Raw genomic sequence first — 13,677 nt, forward strand, 5'->3', positions numbered from 1 at the left:
GATGGAAGAGTATTTTATGTCGAAAACCTTGTGAAACGACGCATTTCTTTTGTCTTTTAGAGGCGCGAGTGGCGTAGATATGACAATTTATGAAGTATATTATTCCCTCTTGGGAATCTTTAACATTCGTCACATCCTCAGAGATCTCTGTTAACGGATCGAGGTCTGCACTGTCTTGAGGTGGCCCGGAGATCGACGAGGTGTCGATCAGTAACGAGGATTATGAGATGTGGTTGTAATTTCCAAGAATTAACCTGGTAAGGCCTCAGAAAACTCACTTGGCCTGCCCCCCCCCCCCCCCCCCCCCGTGATGCTCTTAAAACAGATCTGATCAAAGTGTTTCAACATCATAGATAAATGATCATTTACAATTTTTTTTTTCGATCAATAACGCTGTTTTCCCAGCAAGACGATGCGCTTCTCCATGGTACACTAATAGCAAGTAGTTTTCTGTAGGAGCATTCTAGTGAGTTCACAACCTCCTAGGTAACCCGATTTGAATTGAGAATTTATGTAATCAATCCGAAAGCTCACTTCGCGTTCAAAACTAACCACCGCCAGTTTTCATGGGTACGTTGCGACAGTCACTTCTGAATTCCCGTACGGCAATACCACCATTTTGATTTCAGCACCTTACTAGGTCATTACCATAAAATTTGGCTGCTATTATTCGAGTTAAAAATGTATCAATTACGCTTTTAAACATTCTTGCAAAATAATTTGGCATTCCAGTGTATTTTTCATCATCTTGCTGTGAGGTTCAGGGGATATGCTCGCAAAAACACACAGAGGAGTTTTGGACTCATGCAGACTCAGAATTACATTCCGTGCATTAAGTGGATGTCTCATCAATCAGGGTCACCGCGCCCTCTAATCATGTCATTATTATCATATTATTATAGTCTCGGTTTCCAATAAAAAAAATGGTGTCACGCAAAGCTATTAAGTTGTTGCTGAAAAAGAAAATAAAAAAAGTATTGTATCGTTCTTTTGATTTTTTAGTTTTGGTGGAAATCCAATTTGTTCGGAAAATCATGCTCAAAAACTCGAATATCGTTTTTGGGAGTTGAAGAAGCTATTGCGGTGGTTCTCAAAGTGGGCGCCGCAGGTCGGAGGGGCATTGTGAAGATTTGGTGAATTTATTACTGTCCCTTCAGTTCCTTGAGATGATTCTTCTTAGACTATTTTAGTCTGAACTCCCCCCATAGTCTAGGGTCTAGAACCAGGGATTTTCAACGCATGGCCCACATTTGGCCCTTAGATCTTTTTGTGGTGGCCCGAATATCATTTTCAGAAAATGGTTGATAACATTGAAAAAGGATTAGTTCTGCAATAATGAAGGAAACAATGTCGGAATCGAAGAAATTAATAATTATAGAATAAGTGATAAAAATAATTAAAAATATTTTAAAATAAGTAATTTCAGAGAATTATTATATAAATTTGGTATAAATTACCCATAGATTCAATGAGCGAAATTATTTCGTAATTTCTGATAGAAATTGTTTTTTAAAATCAATAAAAGAGCATAATTGCATAATTATTGAAAGAAATGGTTTGAAGATATATTGAGTAGTAAAATAATTTCAGATTTATCGAAATAAATAATTAAAAAATCATTTAAAGTGGTTACAGATTCAAATTAATCTCATATTTTGCTAATTTAGTCAGTAATTAATCAAAAACTTTATCAGAATTAGTAAAAAATTTTATTACAGAATTAACCCAAATTGTTCAATTATTTTTGTCCCTGTTTAAGCAGGGGACCCTATTAGCCCCTTCGATTAAGATGTCGCTAAATTACATGTGTTGGTGTTACGCGTTTTCATTCCCTAGCATGCAACACACTATATCGTTAGTCAGAATAAGCCAACTCATGAAAAAGATTAGACAAAGAAAATTCGAGTATGTACTGAGATAGTGACGGAAGTCGAGGGAAAGTTGGCCCCTTCGATTAAGATGTCACTCAATTGCATGAGATGGTGGCCCGCGGGCTCAGTGGAAAGTTTCAATTTGGCACGCCGTGTCTGAAAGATTAAAGACCTCTGCTCTAGAATATGGGAAGGTGCCGATAAACGATGACAAAGGCAAGGGTTGAAAAGTTTGAGAGCTTCCGAGCTATCGTAATTTTCCTTCATTGAATACTGTTTGTTCATCTATGTTTATGGTATGAGAAAAGAAAGCTAAAATATGAGGCATAGATGTGATATTGAAATCCCTATCTGGCTTAAAAGAAAAGATTGCAAATATCTGAAAATTACTATGGGAAAATAAAATAATTGAATAGAATTGATAGTTTTTAAAAAAAAACACTGAACAGAATTTTTTTTTTCATTGTCAATTAATTATTCTTTATTTTTTAACCTGGACTTGGCTCGTACCGTCATGTTTAGGTGATACTGTGCTTGTATTGATGAGATTCCATAAGCATTTAAAACATATGCGAATACGGGTTCTTTGTGGGGGGGGGGGTGTCCACCTTCATACACCCGCCTATGTTATAAATGAAATTTTTGAGAGAAACATTGGCAATCACACAACCCCCTCCCGTATCCCCTTATGATTTCAAATCTCATTTCCAGACAACTTCTCTTTCTAATATTCCCTACACACGCGCAAATCATTCCAGAAAGAAAAAATCATCATAATGATTTTTTCTGAGAACGACTTTCATATTTCCTCATTGATTCTGAAAAATCATTTTCTTGTTTCAAATCACGAGATATAAATCAGACGATGGAATCATTACAAACCCAGCAATTTTCTCCATATGTTTTGTGATGACCACTCATTCACTTCAATCTAGTATCCTTCTTTTTTTATCGTAAATTTTTGGTACATTTTTATTTTTAAAAACTGTTCGGTATAACTCAAACTTATTGGAGAATAATATTTCAAAAAACTCTAGAAAGAATGTCAACGTCCGCTTCTATTTTTCTCTCTCTTTTCATTATTTTTTTTGGAAGCTAGGCAGAAAAGAAGATTTAGCGGATGATGAAAAATGCAATCTGGCTACAGATTGTCATTAAAGTAAATGATCTTTTTCCTTTTTTTTTTTTTTCTTCTTCTCTTCCAACTGGCTCTCGATATTTGAGCGAGACTATAGATAATCATGAGGGCAATCAACCTGTAAATCATGACTTATTTCTTGGCTCCCGATTTCGTGCAGCTGTTGTTTGGATTTGATGAATCCCCTGGCATTTTCAATAGGCTTTCTTTTTAGACAAAAAAAAAAGGCTCACTAATACGGTTATTCAGGAATTTTCCGAAGTACAATGGATACTGTACGATATACTGAACACTTTCAAACACACATAGTTACACCACCACTACTACTAAACCACACACACACCTCACCTCATCCACATTCCACTGCGGAATTTCTAATGAATTGGTACATGTTGGAATGTGCATGTACGGATTGTGAACCTGACGTGAAGTCTGTTGCTGTGTAAGGCTTGTTATACGAAGTGCTGCCATCTGCCATAAATTTTTCTAACTATGAGTGGAGTGCAATGATGGGAAATTATACAGTTTTAGGCCTGGTGGTTTCCTGGGCGAGACTTTTTTAAAGGGCTAGCATTCACGCCTGGAACTTGGAAACCACAGAAAGCCATTTTCAGCTGATCACCACTATGGCGACGGTAGGGTTTGAACCCGGCTCCTCGCAGTGCGAGTCCGTTACTATGACCACTCGACCACCGGCAACAGTTACACTGTAAGCGCAACACCACAGTTACACTGTAAGCCATGCTTACTCGGCTCATGGCCCGTAGACCAAATGTAACCTTCGGAATCCTCTGATGTTTTCCGCGACCTCAAACCTAAAGTTGTATAAATGACCCAAGTGACATGTTACCAGATCAGTTCACCAGCAGCACATTTACCGATGTTCAAGTGGCCTTGGGTGCATTTACTTATTATTTAAGTATACGCAGCAAATTCATGGATCATTTCAGTGACCCCTGCACATTTAATGGATCAATTAAATGACCTGCGGCACATTTAAAGATCACTTAAGTGACCAGCAGTAAAATTACAGATCACTTAGTGCCCCGCAGCACATTTACAAATCACTTAAGTGGCCCACGACACGTTCTCAAATCAATGAGATGGCTCGCATTTTCAAAAAAGCTTGAGCACCCCTGACCGTAAGATTTACACAACAAAATATTTTGATATACACTATGTACACGTCCGTTATGACAAGAGCTCACAGTAACGCGGATAACTGTCGCTATTACGAACTTCTCGTTATAAGCGAATTTCAATTTTATTTGGTCTCTCAAAAGTTATAAGTTATCGAAAATTTCTGCTAAACCAGCATTACGAGTATAATCGTCTTTTAGATCATTTTGTTCTGGTATCAGCGAATGAGCAGGACTCCAGTCGCAAAATTGATTTTCGGTCTCACGGCAGTTGTTTCTCTCTCTAAGACGTTTTTGCACAGAATTTTGTATTCTCAAAACGATTCAGCGGATTGACGGAGTAATCAAAATCCTCAATAATACACATACGCTCACAACACATGTTCTTGCATGTATCGAATCGTTAGAAATTCCGAAGAATATGCGCGAGGTGCGTGTACGGTGTCACCGTAGGTGCTACTACGTACACCTATGGTGACTAAGAGCCAACAGGTTGAATAAAAGCATCGCGTATCCCATGTGTATAATGAGAAAGACTAAAAATACAAATATAAAAAGAGAAAAAAAATATGACTTTTTTTCTAGTCCATCCTTTGTCAGAAGTACTTTAGATTAATGCTTATGAGGAGCCTGCGTGATGATATGCGAAATTAATCCATCTTTTCGGTTGAATTGTTCACGAGAAAGAATTTAAAAATGACCATTTCGAAGGATTTTGTTGACGTTATAGCAAAAACTTCATAATTTTCAACTCGTTACAACAGAATATTTTTTGTATCTTCGCTATTAACTATTTGACAATCACTCGTTTCAGCGATCGTTCGCTTCGCTGGAAGCCGTATATACTCGTCATATAATGGAATTCTACTGCAACTAAGGACCGGGATTTTACTTTAATTCGACTCTTCGGAAGCTTCAAAGAACATAAGAATAATAAGTATATCGGACACACTCGTTGTTCACTGGAAATGTTAGGTATTCATGAGTAAGTTGACTTATGGGATACGAATGTGTTATGTAGTGCAGTGTAGTGTTCAAGCTAATGAAAATCACGGAGTGATATAAATCAGCACATGCTATCAATATCGATATGAAATTACAATAATTTTCATGGCGCAGCTTAGCCTAATTGGTCCTAGCGCCAATAAAACCAAAATCCAATGATTATTAACTTTTTGTGTAGGAAAACCTTTTAGTTACAATACACTTTTTCATGAAATCCAAACAAACATTAATATTTCTCTAATGCAGTTGTTTTTATAGCGACACCGCACACTCACACTAAGACATAATTTACAGCTTTTGATATCATAAGACCAGACCACCTCCTGGAACCTTGAGGTTCCGTGGAGCACTAGAATGTATGATGGTGCATCTAGAATTTTGGATTAATTGGGATTGCGAATTAAAATTACCAAACTGAAATTAATTGCTGGTACAAGTTTTCTACCAGATGGATTCAAATCACGAATATGTATTGCTTCGAGAACTGCTACAATTCCGCCAGCTATCAAATCTGAATCCGAAGTCTTCGTTTAGGGAGCACGGAAGCTTAGTTTGCTGGAGGGTTTGAATTTCGTGAAAGTATTCCGAACAACGTACTACTACAAACGAGACTCTGATCGTATCAAGAGATTCCGGCGTCCATCCTTTGACAATCCTTCCTCTTTCGCCCCCTTGTGGACACAGTAGTAGCAATCTTCACGTGCGATAATATCTCTCAGAACGTTATTCATCCGGGTACAGGGAGTTTCCTCCCCCCCCCCCCCCTCCGCATTCCGGTCATAGTGGACGTTATTTGTGCCGGGAGGGGTTCTTACGGAAATTACTGCAGTGACAGAAACTCGAAAATCCTAAATTGAAACGATTCTCTGCGTGCATGTCTAGAACAAAGGGACGAGCCTTTTCAAATGAACGATCGATAAATCGTTCGATCGAATGCTGGGTATTGCTGGACAGTTATCGGACGTAATATTACGGCTCTAAACTGCATTCAAATCGATGTTTACGGTTCGCTTCCAATATTTTACCTGTCCAAGCAAGTACTTAGAGAACACTGCAATTATTTCAATAAACCATTTTATCAATCATTCATTCTCCGCTAGGACTTTTCACAATACGACTTTGATCGTACGATGGAATTGATAAAATCTCGTTTGAAATTGTATTTGTTCAATACTTTCATAAATTGATGTTAAAATATTTTTTACTCCCGTGTGAACAATAATCTTATGTTATAACGAGATTTTCATTTCATCCCTGCAAATACATTTCTTGCTTTTCGGGGCCCATGCGTTAAGACAGCCGTTGGGTAGTTTATTAAAGAATCGGGCAGCGGGCCACCTTCTTCAATTCATAAATAAACAAAATGAGAGAAACCGCACACTTGATAATTAATAAATATCCTCCGCTAAAAAGCACCGGAGATGTGGTTCTATTTCTCTTGGAAAACAGTTGTTGTGCATTGTTGGTGTAGTGGTGTCACATCTCTTGTAAACATATGCTTGCGAAAAAATGCGTGCGCATGCATCTTCATGTTCAAGTTTAGGAATTTCTGGTAAATTTATGATATCGTTACACATTGAAAACCCCGCCGGCTTAAAAAATAACCGCTGCACTGAATAAGAAATTTTATTTCGGTGATATAAAGGATCCTTTTTATTTGCCTTGATAATTTAATTTATATTGTTGCTTATAAAATATATTAAATATCAAAACCTACTACTCACGTGAAGCTGCATAAGGAGGGAAAGTTTCAGTCCAGAAAAAAAAAAAGAATTAGTGCAGTTATGGGAATTGAAATTTCTTCAAGAGGGATGAAAACTAAATGTGAAATACTTGACTGCGTCGGGACGTAAACACTCTAAATCAAGTGTGCTCAAAATTTTTGCAGAGTGCAGGCCACTTCATCTATTATCGATCATCGATAAACTCGATCAGGGTATCGATGGAATTACTAGCAAATTCGCAGATGATGTGAAGCTAATGGGGGTAATCGGGAATGAAAGCGATAGGGAGTTGCTCCAGACCAACTTAAACAAGATTGCAGCATGGGCAAATGAATGGAGCATGACGTTTAGCGTAGATAAGTGCATGGTCGCTCATTTTGGTTCGAACAACCCACGGTTCTCTTACGAGTTGAATGGTGTCACTATCTCGGATGCAACTAGAGTCACCGATTTGGGAATTCTCATTGACGAGCGACTTAAGTTTTCTGAACATTGTTCAGCGGTTGTCAAAAAATCGAATAGAATGCTTGGTCTCATTTTCAAAAAGGTCTCTTCGCGTTCTCCTAAAGTCATTCTTCCGCTTTTTCGAGGCTTAGTTCGTCCTGGACTGGAGTATGCTGTAAGGTTTTGGAGACCATACCTACAGAGGGACATAGACTTGGTTGAAGGGGTGCAGAGAAGAGCTACGCGTGTCCTTATTGGCACACAGGGCTTGAGTTATGAAGAAAGACTTCATTTTTTGAATATGTTTACATTGGATGAACGCAGGTGTCGAGGAGATATGATCGAAGTGTTCAAAATTTTCAATGGGATGGATAGGATGGACCATGAACTTTTAGTACACCGCCAATCGACTGCTTTTACAAGGGGACACCAGTATCGATTGGTGAGGGACAATGCAAGGTTATGGTGTCGCAGGGAATTTTTCTCCAATAGGGTTGTTAATAAATGGAATAGCTTACCCCCGGAGGTAGTAAATTGTAACACAATTGACACGTTTAAAAAGAAATACGATAAACATGTTGGGGTAAATCGGGAAGCTATCCATTCTTAGAATAAGACAACCATAAGTATGCTTTATGGGCATTGTATAATATTTTATCACGTGTATATATTGTTTATAACTTGTGTTAATTGCATTTTTAATTGGGTTGCTGTATTTTTGAAACATATGACAACCATATTTTTATGGGCATCTTTTTATCAGCCACCTCGTTGGGCATTTTGCCTGTTGTGGTGTTGTATTTGTATTTGTATTTGTATTTGTATTTGAAAACGCGTCGAACGTCACTTCAGTGATTGGGAACAGCACCGTAAGGTCACTTCAGTGATCTCGAACTGCACCGTAGGTCACTTTAGTGATCTGTAAATGTGCCGCGGTGCACTTGAGTGATCTGGAACTGTGTTGCAGGTTACTATAAACATACTGCGGATCACGTAAGTGATCTGGAAATGTGCCGTGGATCACATATGCGATCTGTAAACATACCGCTGGTCACTTAATTGATCTGGGAATGTGCTGTGGACCCATTTAAGAGATGTGACACTGCACTGCGGGTCATTTAAGTGATCTGTAAATGTGCCGCGGGCCACTTCAGTGATGTGGAATGGTGCCGCAGGTCACTTAAGTTATGTGTAAATATGCCGCGCGTCACTTCAAGTAATCTGGAATGTCTCACTTAGTTCATTTTTACAAAATTAGGTTTGACAGTGGGTTACATCCGGCCGACGGACCTTAGGTTGAGCATCTATCCTCTAAATATTGGCCTGTTTAACACAGAGTGAGAGTGAGAGCACATCTACGATTAAATATAAGAAAAATCTTGAGGAATATTTGAGCGAGATCGAAAGAAATTTTTTTTTACTATTTTGTCGTTTTTTTAAAAATTTCCTTAGAGAACTTGCATCTTGCCATATCAGCAGTTTTTTCGTACGAATGCCCAATGCGTTCGTAATTTGTTTTTCCCTCTTCCATTCGTTTTTTTTTTGTAGCCCTGAGTCATTTCCACTGAACCGTAATAACTATGATCACTTCTTTGCATGTTCACACTGCGGTGTGCTCAAAGTCCGGTAATTGCATGCTATTAGCTCCGTGGTGCTCGAAACATGAGTAAAACGGAAAGGAATCGAAGGGAAGAAGAAAAAAAATTAATTTCGCCGGTGTTTGCTCATTTTTTCGACGTCGACGGATGGTCAGTTGTTCTCACGACGTGGGTAAATACTTTAGATTGAAGTCTGGTTGGGGAAGAAGAAGCAAGAGGACAACACAATGCTTTGTCAACATGAAATGCTTCATCTATAGCTGAGTCATCGCCAGGAAGCCTTACTTCTGACCCCTACCATTTAACCCACCCCTCTTTCCTCCAACACCATCCATCATAAATCTCTTAGTATAGCTCCTCTGCTCAGGTCGGTCCAACCAACGTGAGTGAGAGGAGGGTAAAGGATAGGGACAGTGTGCATACACGGTCCAGGGATTACAGTCGTAATATACAGATAATCCGACGGCAGAAATCCCACCACCGATTAACCCAGACAAGACCAGCGCGAGACATTCCCCTTCATCATGCTATTCCTTCACCCCCCCCCCCCCGCCCCCGAATCTTTCATCTCCTCACGCTACCCAATGTCCACCAAGGGCTTTATTCCAACCTAGTTCGGGCATGGGCCGACTCAGCAAAACCTCCCTATCGCAAACATATATATATATATATATATAAGCACACGGGTGCGAAACTCTCATACACGTACATATATACGTATGCTATGGTCTCTGGCGTAATAAATCCCTCTTAGGGATCGATGTATATACCTCCACCTCCCGTTCCTCTATCATATAGCAGGGGGAACGGACTTAGCGCCATAACTCAATTCTTCAGTGAGCTTCTTCGCCGTTATACAGGATATAGTAATATTGGATGTAATTCTAATGCCGCCAGGCCGCTTGGGGACCTTGTGTAGTAGTAGTAGTAAAAGCACTGGCCAATCATCATCAGCTGTAACGTGGAACTCTTGTTTTCTCTCCTCGTGGTGATAATGGGATATTGCCACGTACAGCCATATTTTATTGATAAATTTACATGCGATATGAATGGTAGGCGATTAGTCTTTGCTGTATTGCACATGATGCTTTAGTAGGGCAATGTTACGATATCATGTGCTACAAAGGAGTAATCCCCTCCTTATTCATATGATATGTAAATTTATTGTGAAATGGCGATCGGGGTGTTACCATGCCGCATTTATTCCCAATGGTACTAGCCTCATAAATTCTGTAAATCCACTTTTAATCTCTACGCTACAGCATTTTTGGTGGCGTGCATTTATTCTGTGAGAAGAATTGCAATTTCCAGAGATTTCCGATCAAAGTTATGTTAAGAATAAATCACGTTAAGTGGATTTGTGAGAGAGTAAGTTTTGTGAATCATTTACCGGGATCTGCTCTTGCGTATATAGGCCTATATATATATCAGGTTTTTATTAGCCTAAATTTAAACTTTCTGCCTTAAATTAGGTGCTGTAGCATTGAGCCGGATTTTCCTCGAAGTGGAAACAACTTCTCGGAAGCTACTGCAGTATGTTATAAGAAAATTAATCCGAGTAAAATCATAGAATTAAATCCTTTGAAAAATATTGTAAATTTGTTTGATTCACGCTGTCCTTTTTTTTTTTGTCTTCTTTCAGTGGCGTATAGTGAACAAAAGGCTAAATTTCTCCCGAACCAGAATACCGATATGGTTTATTGCAGGCTCTTTATATATATAGAAAGCTGCTGGAGTGGGCAACTTTTTGGTAAATTTGACCGGTTGTAGTAGTTTGTACCGCCAATTTCGTGAACACCGTTAATTAAGCAGAACAGCTACAATTCAGTTTTCAGAATAAAGATAGTTATAGATAAATATTTAAGAAATCTCAAAAGTTCTGTGATTCTGTGATCTGAATTTACCAGCATGCCGGCTAACGCGGGGCAATACGGTAATTACCGATGTTCGAGCTTCGGGTTCATCTATAAACAAGACAGCTGTGATTGTTGGGTAAACACAAATTCATTTAATGTACACAAAGTGACAAGAAAATGGTGGAGGCAGAAAATCCTGCAAGATTCAAAACCGTAATGGCCGCTGTGCGGTGGTGTGGTCATAGTGACGGACTCAGGACTCGTGTTCGAACCAACCCCACCTGTGGCACAGAGGTGGTCGACTGAAGTTGAACGTGGTTTTATCTATGGTTTCCAACTTCTCGAGGACCGATTAAACTTCATTCATTGTTGGAAAAATAGATGGCAGCAATAAAAATTCACGTACAACCCTAGCTACGCACTCAGCTTGTTAGGTACACGTGCACATGTCCGGCACAACTCATTGGGTAGCTACGTAAATTGTCCGTGGCAATATACCGGAGTTTTTCTCGGTTCGAAAGAAAGAAAGAACCGCAATGGATATACAATAAGTGACACCACGGGATAAGTTTCTAATAACGTTACTCACAAAACGTAAATGCACCATGACCGTCTCGAAATCATAAAAGAACCCGAACACCAAAAGTCATTGGTGTCTTGTTTTGATGTTCTCCTTGCTATAGGTCAGGAGTCTTCAACCCTTAGGACATTGTGGGCCAAATTAAAACTTTTCAATAAATCCGCTGGCCACCGAGTCATCTCGTGTTATTCTCCGTTTATGAAACAGGGTTACCCTAATTATTGAATACTTTTATTTACTCTGAAATTATTTCTTCCATTTATCATGAATTTTTATTTATTTTGAAATTCTTTCACCCCGATTCCGATTTTTTTTAACTGTCTATTTCTTTAATTAATTCTGAAATTTGTCTCGATAAATCTGAAATTATTTTTTCAAATTTTTTTGAATTCAGATTTTTTAAATTTTCATTGCAACAAAATTATTTCTTTCATCAATTCTTAATTTTTCTCATGAATTATCGCTTTTAAAAATTCGGCGAAATTACTCTAAATAATTCTGAAATTATTTTTATCAGTAAATCTGTCGTTATTTCTTTCAGTAATTGTGTAACTATTTTTTCCTTAATTATACTTTTCAATAATTCTAAAATTATTTCTCTCATCAAGGTGTTTATCAGAATTTGTGTAAATTCTGTGATCATGTATACCCTTTAGATGCTGAATTTTGAGTCTCGAAATAAATGAAATCATGGGTCTCGAAAAGTGTTCTGGCTCCGGGTTCCCCGAATTCGTTACGACGACCCTTTTAGCATTACCATTGAATCCTGAAAATATCTCACAGCTCTAAATGCAAGGAAATGAAAGTATCTCACAGTACAGACTTCAGAAGTCTTCAAAGATTTTTTTTAATACACAATTCAATCGTTTTGTTATGTGAAATAGCTACTTTTCGCAAAATGGTCGGCAGGCCGCGACAAAAAAGCTATGGGGCCATGAGTTGAAAACCCCCGTTGTTGGTATTTCCAATGATATTTTGGTAGATCGTTGCAATTCAATGAACTTTCAGAACATAAAAAATTAACGTAGCATTAATTCTCTTACCAGTCTCGTATAGATTATTGAAATTTATCAGGTTTTTCACTGGATTTCTAACTCTGTTATAGATATACGCATCTGCGAGCAACAATAAAAAAAATGTCTGTGTGGGTTGGGAAGGAGAACTGTGTCTATATACAGTGTATCGCATATCGATCTGCAGCACGATCTGCCGGAATTCTCGTGTTGTGCAATCATTCATTCTATTATTCATAACGGGGGGAAAGGGAATTCCTCCTCCCCCTCCCCTTCATCCGAGCAATTACCTCCGTCCTCTCTTTCCATAACTTGGCCGAGACGATACGTAGCAGGGCAAAGTAACAGAAATTGCCCCCCCCCCCCTGCACGAATCTTGCACGAAATCATCGATCTACAGCCTTCTTTTTTTTTTTTTTTTTACATCTTTCATTCATCTAAAGGGCAAGGGGGGAAAAATCAATACGACATTTGCATTGTTCAAGTGCAGAAGTGAAATGGTATTTGAGCTCTCACACATAGCATATGTGTCTATTGAAATTCGACTAGACAGTCAGTCTAATGGTTTATATATGCGTGTGCATAGGTATTGAGTTAAATATTGAATATTTACGGAAGCACTTCTTTGTGTATCGCTCATTACTGAATGTATTTAGACTAAGTGTTTGAAAGGCTGTATTTGCAAGCTTTGAATCTGTCTGCTTTTGCGTTTTATATGTTTTTATTTTAATGTGAATAAGATTTTTGTGAATGTCGCATGATGCATAATGAAATCTTTGATGAAGAGTGGCACGGAGTTCTAGACGTCATCGATGTTGTCTACCTAAGTTAGTTTAATTGGAAGTCGGATCGAAAAGTTGAGTCAAGAATAATTTATAACTAAATTATTCCTTCTTTATATATGTTTAATAATACACACGCAGCATATGTACCGGAACTATTGGCGTGTAGTTTCTATCGTTCTATATTATTGTTTTTTTTGTTTTTTTTTTTGTTTTTGTGTGTGTGTGTGTGTGTGTGTGTGTGTGTGTGTGTGTGTGTGTGTGTGTGTGTGTGTGTGTATTATATATTGCGTTTTGCGACATCCCAATGATGATCATTGTTTCTTATTCCTGCGAGCGAAAATATATTTTTTTTTATTATTTGTAATTCTCATTCCTATACGCAGAGTGTCCGCGAAATTCGTAATTCGGACTCTTTTTTTTTAACAGGGGAAAACAGTTCAATATGTTGTTGATAGAGGGTGTTGCACGAAATCAAATCACTGTCATAAAATGCGTAATGTCGTATGAAAAGGGTGTACAATCAA

The 13,677-nt window shown here is 38.2% G+C and overlaps 1 protein-coding gene across 2 annotated transcripts in view; it reads left to right on the forward strand.

The window, feature by feature from the left end:
• Positions 1–13,677, forward strand: part of LOC149070577 (plexin-A2-like) — a 415,911-nt gene that overhangs the window by 334,317 nt on the left and 67,917 nt on the right. The gene's annotated exons all lie outside the window — the stretch shown is intronic.

This window comes from Pholcus phalangioides, unplaced genomic scaffold, assembly GCF_987345545.1.
Source record: "Pholcus phalangioides strain wild (caught in Gottingen) unplaced genomic scaffold, Ppha-v1.0 ptg000021l_1, whole genome shotgun sequence".
Classification (NCBI taxonomy): Eukaryota; Metazoa; Arthropoda; class Arachnida; order Araneae; family Pholcidae; genus Pholcus; species Pholcus phalangioides.